This window comes from Elephas maximus, chromosome 1 (genome assembly GCF_024166365.1).
Source record: "Elephas maximus indicus isolate mEleMax1 chromosome 1, mEleMax1 primary haplotype, whole genome shotgun sequence".
Classification (NCBI taxonomy): domain Eukaryota; kingdom Metazoa; phylum Chordata; class Mammalia; order Proboscidea; family Elephantidae; genus Elephas; species Elephas maximus.
Genome location: NC_064819.1, coordinates 55,836,956 through 55,857,533, shown reverse-complemented (window position 1 = coordinate 55,857,533; position 20,578 = coordinate 55,836,956).

Sequence of the window (20,578 nt, the reverse complement as noted above, 5' to 3'; positions counted from 1 at the left end):
TGAACGTAGGATAGACATTATTTGTAAGATTTTTAGCTATTAATATGTTATGAACATGAGGTTTGGTAATTATAAAAAATATTGATGTAAGTAGAAAATCTTGGCACAGTCCTGGTATGTGGTGCTCAGAGCAGGAGTAATAGGACACACACACATTTGTCTTCTGCTAGCTACTCATACAACTGTTGTTCCCAACTGTTGTGGAACCTTCTGGTTGCAAAATTCCATCCCTCACATAGTAACAAGAGAGTCAAAACAGTCCCTCCCTCCTGAGCCCTGATCACACAACAGTTTCGTAACCATGTTCTCTCAGAAAGTTCCATAGTCCATCCCTCTGGAACAAAACAAAATGATTTCCAGAAAGGTAAGTCAGACATTTCCCTTAACAGTAGCTCTTTCCCCTAATTTTCTTATTCTAGAAGCACACTTTTCTGTTACCTAAGATTTGATTGGAGGAAGGAGAGTGAGTAGCTTCTGAATTTTCTCCAAAAAATATTTTTCTGCTGTCTCAGTAGCCGTTCCTTTTAGGTGTCTCTTCTGAGCTACTGATGATCATGTGTCCATTTTAAAGGTGTCATTAGAGCTAATTCACGCGATTTTTCTTTATTCAAATCTCTACACTGATGTTGGTTTTCTTATTAAGAAAAATAGGTCTTGGCCCAAACCAATGATTCTTCAAAAAGGTTTCCAAACATGAGATATTTCTTGACAATGGTCTGTGATTCCTGTTCCCCAAAGGCCAAGCTGCCATCCTATGATAAATCACCACAAAATATTTCATTTGTGCCTATTCTCACAAATTTGTAAGAAAAGCTAGAACACAGTTGGGCGGTACCTAAGTGAGAGATTCTGGAAATGTTGCAGAAACGTTAACAACAAAGTTTAATGATATGGATTTCTTGCTACGAAAATCGCCTTGAAGCTTGCTTGGTTTTCCTGGTAACCTAACATATATGGCACTGTTGAAAAGTAGTCACAGAATACTGACCAGCTGTGTAGCAGGGAAGTCAAAGGAAACATTTTCCTGAGTTAAAATAAAGGTCTTGGAAAAGAAAAAAAAAAAATTTTAATGTTTTTCATCATGGCCAAATTCCAACTCAGGAAAAAAAAAAAAAACCAAACCCACTGCCATCGAGTCGATTCTGACTCATAAAAAAAACCCTAAAGGACAGAGCAGAACTGCCTCGTAGGGTTGCCAAGGAGTGCCTGGGGGGATCCAAACTGCTGACCTTTTGGTTAGCAGCCGTAGCTCTTAACCACTACGCCACCAGGGTTTCCTCCAACTCAGATGTGTTGCCAATTAGCAACCTAAATTTAATATGCTGAAGTACTAAAGGCATTTTACAGTGTTCTCATCTGTAAAATGGGGTGATAATTAGGCTGCTTTCTAGAGATGATTTACGGAAGACTGATGAATGCTTATCAAATAATGTGCACATAGCTATTCATATAAAAGTACAGGTGCTAACTAAATAACTCCTTTTATGTTATCCTTCCAGGATGTGCGTTGTCTTCTTTATATTATTCTTCAGTGCCTCCTCGTCATGTCCCCTTTTCTTTCTTCACTTATGTAGTATTTGGATTTCTTTTTAAGTAAACACTTATTTCCACATTCATTTCCAGTAACTATGTGGCTTTGTACTGCTCTATTTTCTTTCTCTTCTTTGCTTTCTAATTTGAAGTGAAATGGCTGATTCTTAAACCCAGGACAATGTATTTTTAGGCTTTATGAAGTCAGTGACTTGGACATCTTCCTTCTTACATTCAGTCACAGTTCTTGATTAATATTTACTAGTACACTGAATTCTTTGGATGAAAAATACTACACAAGCTCTCCGTTTTCTTCTAGTTTGTGCCTCCCTGATACCTGGCTTCTTGAATATAACTTCTCTCCCTGTACCCACATTTTGGACATCACTTCCAACCACATTTTTCTAATTCCCTCAGTTTTCTCTTAACTAATCCTTAGTGCCTGTTTTCCCTGCTTTTTTCTCATATTTGAGGATTTAGGTTTTCATTGTCATTATCTTAAGATGTAGAGGTCCAAGGTGAGACACTTTCAAAATTTCCTTTCCTTACTTTTCTTCAAAAGATTATTTCCACTTTTATTTCCAGTAACTACATGGCTTCATACTGCCCTATTTTCTTCTTTGCTTTTTAATTTGAAGTGAAATGGCTGATTCTTAAACCCAGGACAATGTATTTTTGGTTCTATGAAGTCAGTGAATTAGACATCTTCCTTCTTACATTCAGTCACAGTTCTTGATTAATATTTACTAGTACACTGAATTCTTTGGATGAAAAATACTACACAAGCTTTCCTTTTTCTTCTAGTTTGTGCTTCCCTGACACCTGGCTTCTTGAATATAAATTTGCTCCCCATACCCACATTTTGGACATCACTTCCAACCACATTTTTCTAATTCCCTCAGTTTTCTCTTAACCAGCCCCTAGTGCCTGTTTTCCCAACCCTGACCCCTGCTTTTTTTCCACATTTAGAGGATTTAAGTTTTCATTGTCATTATCTTGAGATGTAGAGGTCAAAGGTGAGACAATTTCAAAATTTCCTTTCCTTGCTCTTCAAAAGATTGCTAAAGATGAGAAGCAAGTACACCCTATATTAGCATTTCACAAAAAGCTTCTCTGTGGCACTCCAGCATTACTCCAGTGTTGCCAATATTAACATTGCAGGGTGTCTGGGGAGAGAATGCAGTTGTCCATCATGACATCGACTTGCAACAGATAGGGCTGGAGTCCAAACATTCCTAGCCTCTCTTAATCAGGCACACCACTCTAATTAATCTCCTAAAAATAATTCTTTGATCATGTAACTCCCTTACAGAAGAAACTGAGTAGCTTCCCTCTGCCTACAAGACGCAGTCCTTATTCCCTAGCTGGCATGCAAACTGCAATTTGATCCAACTCTTCATTTCCATGTTATCGTCAGCTGCTTCCCTAAATAAAGTCTTTACTTCAGTTTAGTGGTCCCACTCACTGTTCCTGCATTAAGCTGGTACTTTGGATCCTCCATATTCCTGTTCAGATCACTGTCCCTCAATGGAATGCCTATCTTCCTCCTCATTGCTCATTCAAACCTTACCCAGTCTCAGATTCCAGCTGAATTATAACTTCTCCATGACCATCTCATGGACTAGTCCAACCGGCTTATATAAAACTGGCATATTTTCAATTAGGCTATCAATCATGCTGTGCCCTAAATCATTGCCTGCAACTTTAAGTGCTATGGTCTTACTTTTCAAAGTTTCTATCTTCTGGCCTGAATCATTTAGAACAGACAACCGTATTTCATTATTCCTTATGTTGTTAATTACCTTCAGGTCAGCCCTGACTCATGATGACCCCATGTGTTACACAGTAGAACTGCTCCATAGGATTTTCTTGGCTATAATCGTTAACAGAAGCAGGTCACTAGGCCTTTTCTTCCATGGTACACCTGGGTAGGTTCGAACTGCCAGTCTTTAGGTTAGCAGTTGAGTATAAAAAAAAAAAAAAAATTTTTTTTTTTTTTTGTATAGCCCACCCTTAATTAATCACGTAATTAATTACCAATTCTGGATGTTATCCATGAACCATCCTTGCAGGGAAAAGAGATCCACAAGTCTCTTGTATCCAGTACTTTTTTGTTCTTGGTTAGAAACATCGTCAAGTGCCACCTTCTACTGCTAACATGGATGCCTCAATCGGTTTTACTTCCTACCCGTAAAGTGACTGTTGGATTAGCTCACCGAAGTCCATTCTAGGTTAAAGAATCTATGGTTCTGTTGGTTCAACTTCAAAGATTGGTGAATTTTCTAATCAGGTAATTTGTGTCCATATAAACTTTAATCGTAGACCTCACTTTTCTAGACTTTGTTTAAAAAGTTCTCTAGGCCATTTCATTCTTTCCTTTTCCATTATGACCTACTTGAAATGAAATCATCAAGGCCACCTGTGTTATTTCCGGTGTAGGCAAACCTTCAACAATCTTCAATTACAACATTTAGATTATATATTCTAGGCTGTTTTCAATCTGAGGTAGCATGCTTGATGTAATTGCATTCATTGTGAACTATCAATTTGAAATCAGAATTTCTGCATTTTGCTCCTTTCTTTTGAACTCTGTAATTTTGTGATGCCTAAAAGAATTATGTGCTGATTTCCCCAGATCTTGTGGCATTTCAATAAAAACTAAAATAAAAAGCTATTCGTTCCTATACTACTTTTCTTAGGGCATATTGAGATATGATTAGAGATTACTGATTGGAAAATTTTCAAAAGGCAGTACAAAAATGCCAAAAATGGTCTTTTTGTGATTGCTTTGAAATCCTGGCTAGATATAGCACCACAAGTCCAAAATCTAAATATTTATTTAATTAACTTAAATATTAAATAAATAAAAGCTGTTTTCCAGATGATACCCTAAAAATGGTAGATTAAAAAACGATGAATTCTAAATAATATTTTATATATCATTTATAAAACTATTGCCTTATCAATACAATTTGTCCTATAGTGCCTTTAAAGATAGAGAACATCCCTTTTCTCTGTCTTGTTCATTTATCCAGTTTTTTTTTTTTTCCTGGCTGCAATTATTCTCAACTGAGATCCAGAAAAGCCTCCTGTTGTTCAAGAGAAAATTCCTTATTTTTGCAAAGCTTTCTAAACTTGAGGATTTACTGTAAACGTACCTCCCTGTCCTGCAGTTTAGCTGTGTCACTTACGTGTAGGCTAACATTAAACAGTCCTGCTTTCAACAGCTCGCTCCTTGTGATATGATTTACCCATGGAAGCACAGGAAAGTAGGAAAAAAATATGACACTAAAATTTTTGCATAAACAAGAAATTCTAAATATGTTTATTACCTACTTGTTAATTTTTTTCTGTCCAATTGATAGAAGTTTGTATTTATTCATCCTAAAACATATGTGCTGTAATACTAACCCAAACAATATTTCAGGCAATCTTGACTTTATCTCAACCCTATCAAGCTTTCCACTTCTTTGCTGACCAAGGAGCTATCCGAGAAAGAATACTTCTTTCTTAAATAGAATCATCTACCCCCTCCACACGTGCTTCTCAGAATTCTTACAATGTGAGACAAGAACCTACTTAAAGAGTGAAGTTGGGCAGGTTACCGGTATTTCTTTCTCAGTCTCAGTTTCCTTATCTGCAAACAGAATGATAGTATGATAGTTTAAGAAGACTATGGAGATAAAGTTTTTCTTTTTAAAAAAAAGTTTAAAAAGCATAATACGTTATACAAGCTATAACTGCAATATACTAATATATATTTCTTAGTGTAGAGCTATTCATTAAATTTATACCTTACCAACCTCATTCGTAGTGACTCTGTATCCCTGTCCCACAACAAATATATGGAAACTTGTCTACTGTTTTCAAAACTCCCAACTCCTCCCCTGACCTGCCCACTCACCTTAGTTTTAGCAGAAACCCTTGACTCTCTGGCTGAGAAAATTAAAAGGCTACAGAAATGAGAAATCTCTCAATTCTCTGATAATCCAAAATTTCTGTGTTTCTTCACATATTCTCTCCTGCTCCTGAGCAAGTGGAATCTCTTGTCCACTTACTACTCCCTACCCTCCTGGCTGTGTTTCCTTTGATCCCTTCCAGGGCCTTTGCATCAGAGTTGATTTCTAGCTGCGTTCTTGCTATACAGTAGTTTATCCCCATGCTTATGTTTCTTTCTTCTTTTGTCCCCACTTCAATTTATACTGCCTTAATGTATTTATGAGGCCTCTGGGTGGTGTGTAGGTTTTGCTCGATAGGGTTTTCAATAGCTGATTTTAAGGAAGTAGATCGTCAGGCCTTTCTGGGAGCTCTTGAACCTCCAACCATTCAGTCAGTGGCTGAGGATGTTAACCATTTGCACTTCCCAGGAGTTGCACCTCCTAACTTGCACATGTTGTTCTTAGCTGCCCTCTAGTCACCCCCAACTCATGGTGACCCCAGACACAATGGAACAAATGCTTCCTGGTCCTGTGCCATTCCCATGATTACTTGCGGATTGGACTGTTATGATCTGTGGGGTTTTCATAGACTGATTTTTGGAAGTAGATCATCAGGCCTTTCTTCCTAGTCCATCTTAGTCTGGAAGCTCTGCTGAAACCTGTGCAATGTCATAACCGCACGCATGGCTGCTTATGAGGCGCTTTGGCCGGGAATCGAACCCAAGTCTCCCACGTGGAAGGCAAGAATTCTACCACTGGACAACTACTGCCCCCATAATCTGCACATAATCATCATTTAATAAATGTTCATTCACAGCACAATTATATGAATGAATGAATTAATAAGTAGAGAGGTACTTAGGTTGTTTGCACCTTTTGGCTATTATGAATAGTGCTGCAATGAACATCTGTATACATATGTCTGTTCATGTCACTTCTTTCAAGTTCCTCAGGCATATTTCTCATGATCATCCTACTGGCAGTGAAATGGTGTGTCATTTGTGCTTTTGATTTGCAGCTCTCTGATGGCAAATGATGTTGGGCATCTTTTCAAGTGTTTGGTGGCCGTTTGAATATCCTCTTCGCTGAAATGTCAACCTAAATGCCCATTAACAAATGAATGGATAAACAAAAGGTAGTACATACATGCAATGGAATACTCATCAGCCAGAAAGGAGAAATGAAATCCTAATGGATGCAACAGTATAGTTAGTGCTTGAAGACATTGTGCTGAGTAAAATAAGTCAAACACAAAAGGACAAATTTCATATGACATCACTTTTATAAAAAGACAAGAACAGGCAAATGTACACAGACCAAAGTTTATCAGTGGTTCCCAGTGGCAGGAGAGAGGGGGAAAGGGGAGGTGATATCGAGCACTGAGTTTTGTTTTACGGTAATGGAAAATTCACATTGATTATGGGTAAGGGTTGCACAGCCAGGTAAGGTAATCAATGTCAATAAGTTGTACACCTATAAAAAGTTGAATTCACAAATGCTGTGTGGTACATATGCCTACAACAGCAATAACAAAAGAGCAACAGCTGAGGCTGCTTATGTATGGCCAAATACCTCATGGGATTTGGTTTCTTGGTTGGAGGTTTATGGTCATAGTGTCATGGGACATCTCAGTGTTTAGTGCTTCTGCCCTACCTGCTACTTTGTTGCATAGTGCCTAGGGTCTTGTTGTGGTTACGTGCCATTGAATTAGTTCCAACTCATAGTGACCCAGTGCACAACAGAACAAAACACTGCCTCGTCCTGCGCCATCTTCACAATCGTTGCTATGCTTGAGCCTATTGTTGCAGCCACTGTGCAAATCCATCTTGTTGAGGGTCTTCCTTTTTTTCTATGACCCTCTACTTTACCAAGCAGGATGGCCTTCTCCAGGGACTGGTCCCTCCTGAAACCTGTCCAAAGTATGTATCTTTGTTATCTAGTGCTGTTATAACAGAAGTACTGCAAGTGAATAGCTTTAACAAAGAGAAGTTTATTTTCTCGCAGTCTGGTAGGCTGGAAGTCCAAATTCAGGGCACAAGCTCCAGGGGAAGCCTCTCCCCTCTCTCTTGGCTCTGGTGGAAGGTCCCTACCATCAATTTTCCCCTGGTCTAGGAGCTTCTCGGCTCAGGAACCTCAGGTCCAAAGGACACACTCTGTTTCTGGTGCAGCTTTCTTGGTGGTAGGAGGTCCCCGTGTCTCTCTGCTCACATCTCTCTTTTATATCTCAGAAGAGATTGGCTTAACTTGTAGATTAACTTTGTAGATTGAGTCTACATAATTACTGCTTTCTGTTATGTAGACTCAATCTACAAAATTATGGTGTTTTCAATCACCTCATATGTATGTGAAAGCTGGACATCGAATAAGGAAGACCAAAGAGGAATTGATGCATTTGAATTGTGGTTTTGGCAAAGAATATTGAATATACCATGGCCTGCCAAAAGAATGAACAAATCTGTCTTGGAAGAAGCACAACTAGAATGCTCCTTAGAAGCAAGGATGTCAAGACTACGTCTCATATACTTTGGACATGTTATCAGGAGGGATCAGTCCCTGGAGAAGGACATCATGCTTGGGGGAGTAGAGGGTCAGTGCAAAAGAGGAAGACCCTCAACAAGATGGACTGACACAGTGGCCACAACAACGGGTTCAAGCATAGTAACAATTGTGAGGATGGCACTGGACTGTGCCGTGTTTCTTTCTGTTGTGCATAGGGTCGCTGTGAGTCAGAACCAACTTGACAGCACCTAACAACAACAACTGCTGCTAATTCCATCTCATTGACATCATAGAGGTAGTATTTACAACACATAGGAAAATCACTTCAGATGACAAAATGGTGGACAATCACACAATGTTGGGAATCATGACCTAGCCAAGTTGACAGACATTTTTGGGGGACACAATTCAATCCATGACAGTATGTGGAACAAAGTCTCACCATCATTGCTTCTAAAGAGCATTCTGGCTGTACTTCTTCCAAGACAAATTTTTCATTCTTCTGGCAGTCCATGGTACAGTCCATATTCTTTGCCAACATCATAATTCAAATGCGTCAATTTTTCTTTAATCTTCCTTATTTATTGTCCAGCTTTCATGTGCACATGAGGCAATTAAAAATACCATGGCTTGGGTCAGGTGCACCTTAGTCCTCAAAGTGACATCTTTGCTTTTTAACACTTTAAAGAGGCCTTTTTGCAACAAATTTGCCCAAAGCAATGCATCTTTTGATTTCTTTTTCTTTTTTTTTAATTTTTATTGTGCTTTAAGTGAAAGTTTACAAGTCAAATAAGAAACTGATACAAAAATTTATGAACACCTTGCTGTATACTCCTAATTGCTCTCCCCCTAATGAGACGGTACACTCCTTCCCTCCACTATCTCTTTTCGTGTCCATTCAGCCAGCTTCTGACCCTTCTACCCTCTCATCTCCCCTTCAGACAGGAGATGCCAACATAGTCTCATTGTCTACTTGATCCAAGAAGCTCATTCTTCACCATTATCATTGTCTATCCAAAAAAATTAATTTTTTTTTTTTTTTTATCCAGTCCAATCCCTGTCTGAAGAGTTGGCTTTGGGAATTGTTCCTGTCTTGGGCTAACAGAAGGTCTGGGGACCATGACCTCCAGGGTCCTTCTAGTCTCAGTCAGACCATTAAATCTGGTCTTTTTATGAGAATTTGGGGTCTGCATCCCACTGCTCTCCTGCTCCCTCAGGGTTTCTTTGTTGTGTTCCCTGTGAGGACAGTGATGGGTTGTAGCTGGGCACCATCTAGTTCTTCTGGTCTCAGGCTGATGTAGTCTCTGCTTTACGTGGCCCTTTCTGTCTCTTGGACTCATAATTACCTTGTGTTCTTGGTGTTCTCCATTCTCCTTTGCTCCAGGTGAGTTGAGACCAATTGATGTATCTTAGGTGACTGCTTGCTAGCGTTTAAGACCCCAGATGGCACTCTCCGAAGTGGGATGCAGAATGTTTTCTTAACAGATTTTTTTTTTATGCCAATTGACTTAGATGTCCCCTGAAACCATGGTCCCCAAACACCTGCCCCTGATACGCTAGCCTTCGGAGCACTCAGTTTATTCAGGAAATTTCTTTGCTTTTGGTTTAGTCCAGTTGTGCTGACCTCTCCTGTATTGTGTGTTATCGTTCCCTTCACCTAAAATAGTTCTTATCCACTATCTAATTAGTGAAAACCCGTCTTCCTCCCTCCCTCTCATAACCATCAAAGAATATTTTCTTCTCTGTTTGAACTGTTTCTCCAGTTCTTATAATAGTGGTCTTATACAATATTTGTCCTTTTGCCACTGGCTGATTTCACTCAGCATAATGCCTTCCAGATTCCTCCATGTTCTGAAATGTTTCACGGATTAATCATTGTTCTTTATTGATGCATAATATTCCATTGTATGAATAGACCATGATTTATTTATCCATTCATCCGTTGATGGGCACCTTGGTTGCTTCCATTTTATTTATATTGTAAACAGTGCTGCAATGAACAATGGTGTTCGTGTAAAGGCTCTTATTTATTTTTTTATTTTTTTAATATTCCAACGAGTGGGATTGCTGGATCCTATGGTAGTTCCATTTCTAGTCTTTTAAGGAAGCGCCAAATCGATTTCCAAAGTGGTTGGGAGTGTACCATTTTACATTCCCACCAGCAGTGTATAAGTGTCCCAGTCTCTCCACAACCTCTCCGACATTTATTCTTTTGTGTTTTTAGATTAATGCCACCCTTGTTGGAGTAAGATGGAATCTCATAGTAGTTTTGATTTGCATTTTTCTAATGCCTAATCGTCGTGAACATTTCCTCATGCATCTGTTAGCTACCTGAATGTCTTCTTTAGTGAGTCTGTTCATATACTTTGCCCATTTTTAATTATGTTATTTGACTTTCTGTAGTTGAGTTTTTGCAGTATCATGTAGATTTTAGAGATCAAGTGCTGATCAGAAATGTCATAGCTAAAAACTTTTACCCAGTTGGTAGGTAATCTTTTTACTCTTTTGGTGAAGTCTTTGGATGAGCATAGGTGTTTGATTTTTAGGAGCTCCCAGTTATCTAATTTCTCTTCTGCATTTTTAGTAATGTTTTTTTTTTTATGCTATGTATTAGGGCTCCTAATGTTGTCCCTATTTTTTCTTCCATCATCTTTATTGTTTTAGATTTTATATTTAGGTCTTTGATCCATTTTGAGCTTGTTTTTGTGCATGGTGCGAGGTATGGATCTTGTTTCATTTTTTTGCTGATGGATATCCAGTTATGCCAGTACCATTTGTTAAAAAGACTGTCTTTTCCCCATTTAAATGACTTTGGGCCTTTGTTGAATATCAGCTGCTCATATGTGGATGGATTTATGTCTGGATTCTCAATTCTGTTCCATTGGTCTACGTATTTGTTGTTATACCAGTACCAGGCTGTTCTGACTAGCGGTATAATAGATTCTAAAATCAGGTAGAGTAAGGCCTCCCACTTTGTTCTTCTTTTTCACTAATTCTTTACTTATCCAGGGCCTCTTTCCCTTCCCTATGAAGTTGGTGATTTGTTTCTCCATCTCATTAAAAAATGCCATTGGAATTTGGATTGGAATTGCATTGTATCTATAGATAGCTTTTGGTAGAATAGACATCGTTACAATGTTAAGTCTTCCTATCCTTGAGCAAGGTATGCTTTTCCACTTCTATAGGTCTCTTTTGGTTTCTTGCAGTACTGTCTTATAGTTTTCTTTGTATAAGTCTTTTACATCTCTGGTAAAGTTTATTCCTAGGTATTTTATCTTCTTGGCAGCTACTGTAAATGGCATTGACGTGGTGATTTCCTCCTCAATGTTCTTTTTGTTGGTGTAGAGGAATCCAACTGATTTTTGTATGTTTATCTTGTATCCTGATGCTCTGCTGAACTCTTCTATTAGTTTCAGTATTTTTCTTGAGGATTCCTTAGGGTTTTCTGTATCTAAGATCATGTCATCTGCAAATAGAGGTACTTTTACTTCTTCCTTGCCAATCTAGATGCCCTTTATTTCTTTATCTAGCCTAATTGTTCTGGCAAGGACCTCCAGCACAATGTTGAATAAGAGTGGTAATGAAGGGCATCCTTGTCTGGTTCCTGACCTCAAGGGGGATGCTTTCAGACTCTCTCCATTTAGGATGATGTTAGCTGTTGGCTTTGTGTAAATGCCCTTTATTATGTTGAGGAATTTTCCTTCTATTCCTATTTTGCTGAGAGTTTTTATTATGAATGGGTGTTGAACTTTGTTAAATGCATTTTCTGCATCGATTGATAAAATCATGTGATTCTTGTCTTTTGTTTTATTTATATGATGAATAACGTTAATTGTTTTTCTAATGTTGAACCATCCCTACATACTTGGCATGAATCCCCCTTGGTCATGGGGAATTATTTTTTTGATATGTTGTTGAATTCTATTGGCTAGAATTTTGTTGAGGATTTTTGCATGTAAGTTCATAAGGGACATAGGTCTGTAATTTTTTTTTTTTTTTTTTTTTTCGTGGTGTCTTTACCTGGTTTTGTTATCAGGGATATGCTGGCTTGATAAAATGAGTTTGGGCGTATTCTGTCCTTTTCTACGCTCTGAAATACCTTTAGTAGTAGTGATGTTAATTCTCTGAAAGTTTGGTAGAACTCTGCAGTGAAGCTGTCCCGGCCAAGGTTTTTTTTGTTGGGGTATTTTTCTTTTTTAATTACCTTTTGAATCTTTTCTTTTTTTATGGGTCTATTTAGCTGTTCTACCTCTGTTTGTGTTAGTTTAGGTAGGTAGTGTGTTTCTAGGAGTTCGTCCTTTTCTTGTAGGTTTTCAAATTTTTTAGAGTACAGTTTTTCCTAGTAATCTGATATGATTCTTTTAATTTCAATTGGGTCTGTTGTAATATCGTCCATCGCATTTCTTATTTGGGTTATCTGCTTCCTCTCCTGTTTTTCTTTTGTCAGTTTGGCCAGTGGTTTATCAATTTTGTTGATTTTTTCAAAGAACCAGCTTTTGGTCTTGTTAATTCTTTCAATTGTTTTTCTGTTTTCTATTAGTTCTGCTCTGATTTTTGTTTTTTCCTTTCTTTTAGTGCCTAAAGGTTTCTTTGTTGTCGTAAATTCTTTGATTTTGGCTCTTTTTTCTTTTTGTCTATGTGCATTTATTGATATAAACTGACCTTTGAGCACTGCTTTTGCTGTGTCCCAAAGGTTCTGATAGGAAGTGTTTTCATTCTCTTTGGATTCTATGAATATCTTTATTCCATCCTTAATATCTTCTGTAACCCAGTCGTTTTTGAACAGGGTATTGTTCAGTTTCCAAGTGTTTGATTTCTTCTTCCTGCTTTCTCTGTTATTGATTTCTACTTTTATGGCCTTATAATGAGAGAAGATGCTTTGTAATGTTTTGGATTCTGCTAAGTCTTGCTTTGTGACCTAATATGTTGGTCTATCTAGAGAATGTTCTGTGTGCACTGGAAAAGGAAGTATACTTGGCTGCTGTTGGGTGGAGTGTTCTGTATATGTCTGTAAGATCAAGTGGGTTTGTTGTGGCATTTAGATCTTCCATGTCTTTATTGAGCTTCTTAATGGATGTCCTGTCCTTCCCAGAAAGTGGCGTGTTGAAGCCTCCTGCTATAATTGTGGAGCTGTGTGTCTCACTTTTCAATGCTGTTAGCGTTTGATTTATGTATCTTGCAGCCCTGTCATTGGGTGCATAAATATTTAATATGGTTATGTCCTCCTGGTATATTGTCCCTTTAATCATTATATAGTGTCCTTCCTTGTCCTTTGTGGTGGATTTAACTTTAAAGTCTATTTTGTCAGAAATTAATATTGCCACTCCTGCTCTTTTTGGATTGTTGTTTGCTTGATATATTTTTTCCATCCTTTGAGTTTTAGTTTGTTTGTGTCTCTAAGTCTAAGGTGTGTCTCTTGTAGGCAGCATATAGACCGATTGTGTTTTTTAATCCATTCTGCCACTCTCTGTCTCTTTATTGGTGCATTAAGTCCATTTACTTTCAGCGTTATTATGGATAGGTATGAGTTTAGTGCTGTCATTTTGATATCTTTTTTTGTGTGTTGTTGACAGTTTCTTTTTCCCATTTAAGTTTTTGTACTGAGTAGTTCATCTTTATATATTGCCTTTTCCTTGTATTCATTGTTGTTGATTTTGTTTCTGCTGATATTTGATATTGACTGTTGTCTCTGAGCCATCTATAAGTTACTGTATTAGTTTATTCTGTGTATGCTTACTGTATCATAGTTTCTTGCTTTGTTTTGTTTTGATATGCCCAAATTGGTTGCTTAAGTGAGCTAGCTTGATTATTTCACCTTTGGAGCTCTGACGTCCTGTCACCAGATGGTCGGAGCTGTTATCAGGTATGTGAGCTTATGAGTCCATTCACTTTTCTTGTGTGGATTCAACTTAGGTGTCCAGGTAGCTGGACTTGATGACCAATCAAGTGTGTGGTACAGGCTCTGTGTCCTACAGTCTTAGAGGGGTAGAGGTGTTTGGTGTAGGTACTGGTATCTGGTTGCAGCAGGGCGTCACTCTGTGAAAAAGGCAATGGGCTGAGAACTGCCCCCCATGTGTCTATGAGGAATGTGTGTTCCCTAGAGTGTACAGGTGGGTAAGTTTGCAGGTGGACCATGGGCACCCAATGCCTTTAGTTGTAAGGACTGGAAGGTACCAGTTATCCTTGGACCCCTGTCATGGGTGGCTGGGTGACCTGAGTGTAACCACCAACCCTTAGGCCCCTGATGTGGGTAGGTGAGGACCCTGTTTAATAGGCAATGTGGTGTCAAATATCAAACACCCACTTCTTCACTGCACAGCTTAAACAGTTGCAGTCTGCCAGCAAGGGCCTATTCTCCTGAAATAGGCCCACACAGGGCTATGCAGGGGGAAAAGGTATTAAAAGTCCGTGGACCATTTATGCCTGGACAGGAGCTACTTCTGTCCTGAACTCCCCATGTTAGTGGAGCTAGCAAATTTTCTTTTCCTCCTGTTGCAAATTTATCCCTCCTCCAAGTCCAGGAGCATAGCTCAGGGCGGTCAATTGGGCCTATCTCAGGCCTAGGGAAATCAATAGCCACTGAAGCTGGCTTGGGGGCGGGCGGGGGCTTGGTAAAATATACACAAGTACTTAGCTTTTGCTGAGAGTGCCGTCCTTCTCTGCTTCCAGAGGTGTGAGTAGGCTGTGCCGCTGGCTGTTTCTCCCTGAGACAATCACCGTCGAACGCTACCACCAGCCGCTGCAGTTGGTCCCAGGAATGTTGCGTTAGGGATCCCAGCAATTCAGGTCTGGCAACTCCTCTCCACTTCTGAACCATCTCTCTCTCTCTCCCTGCTTCTCAGTCCGTTTTCTAACTTTGCCTTTGATGTTCAGGATTCCTAGCTTGTCATAAATATAATCGTTTCACTTGATTTTTCAGGTCTTTATTGTAAGAGGGATCGCCAGAAGCATCTGGCTATTCTGCATCTTGGCCCTGCCTCCTGTTCTTCTCTCTTGCTGTGTTTTCTAAAAGGGGATAAGCATGCAGAGGAGCATCGGCAGGCTGTTTTTAGTCTGGAGAGGTATGGATTTGGATCCCTGCTCAGCAATTTCAAGCTTTGTTACATTCGGTGAGATTCTTCCCTTCTCTCAGCCTTCTTTTCTTTACCTCTGTTCCCTGGAAGCTTCGTCCTCCCCACATTATTAGATCTTCTCTTTCCACAGTGGTAGACGGGCATGAGTGTTTATGAAGGCAACAAGAGGTGATGGGAGGAACCCTTCAAAGGGTGCAGCTTATTGTATTGGGTTCACTTCCTAAGACTCCAGGACTTGCAGAAAGCCATCTTTTGATTTTTTGACTGCTCCTTCCATGGGCATTGATTGTGGACCCAAGTAAAATGAAATCCTTGACGACTTCAATATTTTGTTAAAATTTTTCTTAAAAGCTTACAAATGGCCATCCAAGTTACAACAATTGGCCTGTATTCAAGTAGAACAACAGAGAAAGAAGGAGAGTCAGGAACAGGAAGAGGAAATGGAATGTCTGGCTAACTGCCTCCATGAACAACTGCCTCCTTTTCCATTAGACTGGAAGAAATGGATGGTACCTGGCTACTATTTTTTTTTTTTAAATATGTTGTGCTTTAGGTGAAAGTTTACAGCTCAAGTTAATTTCTTATTCAAAAATTTATACACGTATTATTTTGTGACATTGGTTGCAATCCCCAAAATATTACAGCATGCTCCCCCTTTCCACACCAGGTTCCCTGTGTTCATTCATCCAGTTCCTATCCTTTCCTGCTTTCTTGTCTATCTTTTCGGCTGGACCTACCCATTTGGTCTCGTATATTTGATTGAACTGGTAGGCATATTCCTCAAGTGTGTTATCTTTTTATTTATAGGCCTGTCTAATCTTTGTCTGAAAAGTGGGCTTCAGAAATGGTTTCAGTTCTGAGTTAACAGAGTGTTCAGGAGCCATAGTCTCAGGGGTTGCTCCAGCCTCTGTCAAACCAGTAAGTCAGGTCTTTTTTCATGAATTTGAATTCTGTTCTATATTTTTCTCTCATTCTATCTGGGACTCTGCTGTGATCCCTGTCAGAGTGATCAGTAGTGGTAGCTAGGCACCATTTAGTTCTTCCAGGTTCAGGCTGGTGGAGTCTGTGGTTCATGTGGTCCTTTAGTCCTTTGGGCTCACGTTTTCTTTGCGTCTTTGGCTTTCTTGCTGGCTACTATTACTGAATGTTTTGATCAAAGATTCTATAAAAGAATCTTGATCAAAAGGGGGAAAATGCAGAACAGAACTTAAAATTCTTATGGAATCCATACTTTCTGGAGCCATTGAGGGTGGATGAGCCCCTGAAATTATTGCTCTTGAATAATCTTTAAATATTAAATAAAAAATATCCCCTGAAGTCTTCTTTAAACCAAACAATCATTTAGCTTAATTAGTAAATAATGTCTGCCTTGAGCATTGTGCTTTTTTTTTTTAATTAACTTTTATTAAGCTTCAAGTGAACATTTACAATTCCAATCAGTCTGTCACATGTAAGTTTACATACATCTTACTCCCTTCTCCCACTTGCTCTCCCACTATTGAGTCAGCCCTTTCAGTCTCTCGTTTCGTGCCAATTTTGCCGTCTTCCCTCTCTCTCTATCTTCCCATCCCCCCTCCAGTCAAGAGTTGCCAACACACTCTCCAGTGTCCACCTGATTTAATTAGCTCACTCTTCATCAGCATCTCTCTCCCCGCCACTGACCAGTCCCTTTCATGTCTGATGAGTTGTCTTCAGGGATGGTTCCTGTCCTATGCCAACGAAGGTCTGGGGAGCTTTGCCGCCGGGATTCCTCTAGTCGCAGTCAGACCATTAAGTATGGTCTTTTTATGAGAATTTGGGGTCTGTATCCCACTGATCTCCTGCTCCCTCAGGAGTTCTCTGTTGTACTCCCTGACAGGGCAGTCATCGATTGTGGCCGGGCACCAACTAGTTCTTCTGGTCTCAGGATGATGTAGGTCTCTGGTTCATGTGGCCCCTTCTGTCTTTTGGGTTCTTAGTTGTTGTGTGACCTTGGTGTTCTTCATTTTCCTTTGCTCCAGGTGGGTTGAGACCAATTGATGTATCTTAGATGGCCGCTTGTTAGCATTTAGGACCCCAGATGCCACATTTCAAAGTGGGATGCAGAATGTTTTCATAATAGAATTATTTTGCCAATTCACTTAGAAGTCCCGTCAAACCATGTTCCCCAAACCCCAGCCCCTGCTCCGTTGACCTTTGAAGCATTCATTTTATTCCGGAAACCTCTTTGCTTTTAGTCCAGTCCAATTGGGCTGACCTTCCTTGTATTGAGTGTTGTCGTTCCCTTCACCCAAAGCAGTTCTTATCTACTGATTGATCAATAAAAAACCCTCTCCCTCCCTCCCTCCCTCCCTCCCCCCTTCGTAACCACAAAAGTATGTGTTCTTCTCAGTTTTTTCTATTTCTCAAGATCTTATAATAGTGGTCTTATACAATATTGTCCTTTTGCCTCTGACTCATTTCGCTCAGCATAATGCCTTCCAGATTCCTCCATGTTATGAAATGTTTCAGAGATTCGTCACTGTTCTTTATCGATGCGTAGTATTCCATTGTGTGAATATACCACAATTTATTTAACCATTCATCCGTTGACGGACACCTTGGTTGCTTCCAACTTTTTGCTATTGTAAACAGAGCTGCAATAAACATGGGTGTGCATGTATCTGTTTGTGTGAAGGCTCTTGTATCTCTAGGGTATATTCCAAGGAGTGGGATTTCTGGGTTGTATGGTAGTTCTATTTCTAACTATTTAAGATAACGCCAGATAGATTTCCAAAGTGGTTGTACCATTTTACATTCCCACCAGCAGTGTATGAGAGTTCCAATCTGTCCGCAGCCTCTCCAACATTTATTATTTTGTGTTTTTTGGATTAATGCCAGTCTAGTTGGTGTGAGATGGAATCTCATTGTAGTTTTAATTTGGCATTGTGCTCTTTTAAAGAACTCTCTTCATGGGGTCAAGTTGATAACAGCAACTCCAAAGTTTTGATAGGAAACATAGGGAGCAAAGAGTTTGTACTAATGGGGAGGAACAATTTGGGAAAGGAGGGTGAGAATGGTTGCACAACTTTAAGAATGTAACCAATGTCACTGAACTGTACATGTAGAAACTGTTGAATTGGTGTATATCCTGTGTGCATATTTTCAACAACAACAAAAAATAAATTATTAAAAAATAAAATAGAAAAAGAAGTAGAGAGATACAAATGATGTCAGATAAGGTATCCATCTTCGCCACATTGTCTGAAATGATTTACCCAAAGATTTTAGTCTGCTTTTTTATGTCGAATTTTTTCTTTTTAAAAGCTAATGTATAATTTTTTCATTGAAGTTCAAAGAGTTGGGTGGTTATAAGGCATGTTATGAGCAAATATTTTCAAGCTTTTTAATCAATTCTCTAATATTTACATTTGTATCTCTAAATAACGTAAGTATATTCTAATTTTTTACTTCAGTTTTAGACATTACCTAGTGACTTCTCACTGTGAAACAAGAGGGTTTAGTTCTCTTTCATTGCCACCTTCCTAGCCTCCTCCATACACAGTTACATTTCCTGTCCACCTATTCAGTTTTTGTTGAGTCAGCAGTGTTTACGTGTACAATATCACCACGACTGTGTGCATTATTATGAACACTAGTCATAGCTAAGTCATCTAGTATGTTATGATTCTTCTTCCTTTCCTGCATTTACCTGGAAAGAATAATTCCCTTTTTTGCATATTTGCTTGGCTTTTTATCTACTAAATTAAAGTTAAGCTGGCTAGATATCATTTCAATACATTCAAACTCATTCAGTGTAGTATTAATTTGGTCTTAAAAAAAAATTTTTTTTTTTTTTAATCTATCTATCCTTGCATTTATTAACCCGTATTGTGAAGAGTCACTCTCTAGTTCTAACACTCCACTGTTTTCATGGAGATTCCCTTCATCATCATTCTGGGAATTGTCTTCTCCTCTTTCTCTTGTGGGGAGCCCTTTCCTGCATCCTATGCCTTCCTGTTTCTTTATTTATTCCTTCATTTGGGTGGTTTCCATCTCCTAAGGGCTTGTAAGAAAAGAGTTCATGGAAGACAAAATTTTTGAAATCTTGTACAACTGAGGATGTCTTTTATTCTACCTTCACACTTAATTTATAGTTTGGCTAGATAAATTCTAGATTGGGCAATTTTTTTTTTCTTCAGAATTTTGGAGGCATTGATACATGGTCTTCTAGTTTCTAGCATTACTATTGAGAAAACTGATACCATTCTGAATCTTGATTTTTTTTTTTTTAATAAAATCTTTTCTTTCTAGAAACTCATAATATATTCTCTTTATCCCCAGGGTTCTGAAATTTCACCATCATGTGTCTTAGCATTGGTTTATTATTACCCCTGGTGCTGGATTCTCTGTGGTTTATTTTGAACTAAAAACTCATGTCCTTGTGTTTGGGGAAATATTCTTGAATTATTTCTCTGATGATATCCGCTTCTGTGTATTCTTAGTTCTCTCTTATGTGGAACTCCTATCATACATATGTCGGAACTCTTGGGTATGCACTCTATTTTTCTTACCTTTTATCTCCTATTTTCTATTTTTGCTCCACTTTTGGAAGATATTCTTTTAATTTATCTTCCAACTTTTCTGTTGAGTTTTTCATTTCTGCTGTTCTATTTTAATTTCTGTGGTCTCCTTTTTGCCCAAATGCACTTTTTCTAAAAAAGTACTATCCTTTTCCTACAAATGCCATATCTTCTATTTCTGTGTGGATTAATGGTAGTTTACAAGTCTTATTCTCTCTCGAGTCTCTGTTTTCTCTTATTGCTTTTCCCCAGATTGTTTCAGTCTCTCTCAGATTAGAATCAGATCCCGATGATCCCTGTCTGTCTTACTAAGAGTGGCATACTGAGAGCTGATTAGAAGTTGTATGTGGTTAGTTTTCATTAGCCAGTACTTCACTGTAATTTGTGGCCTGGCTTAGCTCTTCCTTCTGGCACTCTCAGTGTCAATATTTTAAGACCTTTTTTCTGAGACTGGTTATATTCCCCAGAGAAGACCTCCAGTCTCCTACCTAGAGGGTTATGCCTGTCCACCAGTGTTCCAGAGCAGAAAAGAACGAGAAAGACTGGGAGACTTAGCACTCAACATTTAAGCTTGCACTCACCACTCCTGTTGTTTAGTACTGTACCCTATGTGTGTCCCTTTCCAGGAAATTAATCTCCCCAGTCTTCCACTGAAGTGGGTGTTTGACCTGCTGCACAGAGCAGGGGAGGAGATCTGGCAGTCCAGGTGCTTCTTAAACAGCCCGCTTGCAACAGAACTTCCAGAGATATCTACTGATGCCCATTCCTGGATCTTTATTTGAGGTTTTTCAAAGAAAAGCAGGCTAATTCCCAGCTTTCTTGCACTGGTTTAGGATTTGCCTTTCTCAGGTCTGCTCCCAGCTTCCAAACTTCTGTTGCTGCTGTTGTGTTGTTTATTTATTCTTTTTTAAAAATTCATTATTATTATTTGAGTGGGGGAAATGGGGCTAAATGTTGGTGGCTAATCTGCCATCTTTAATGAAATGTCTTGGGGCCA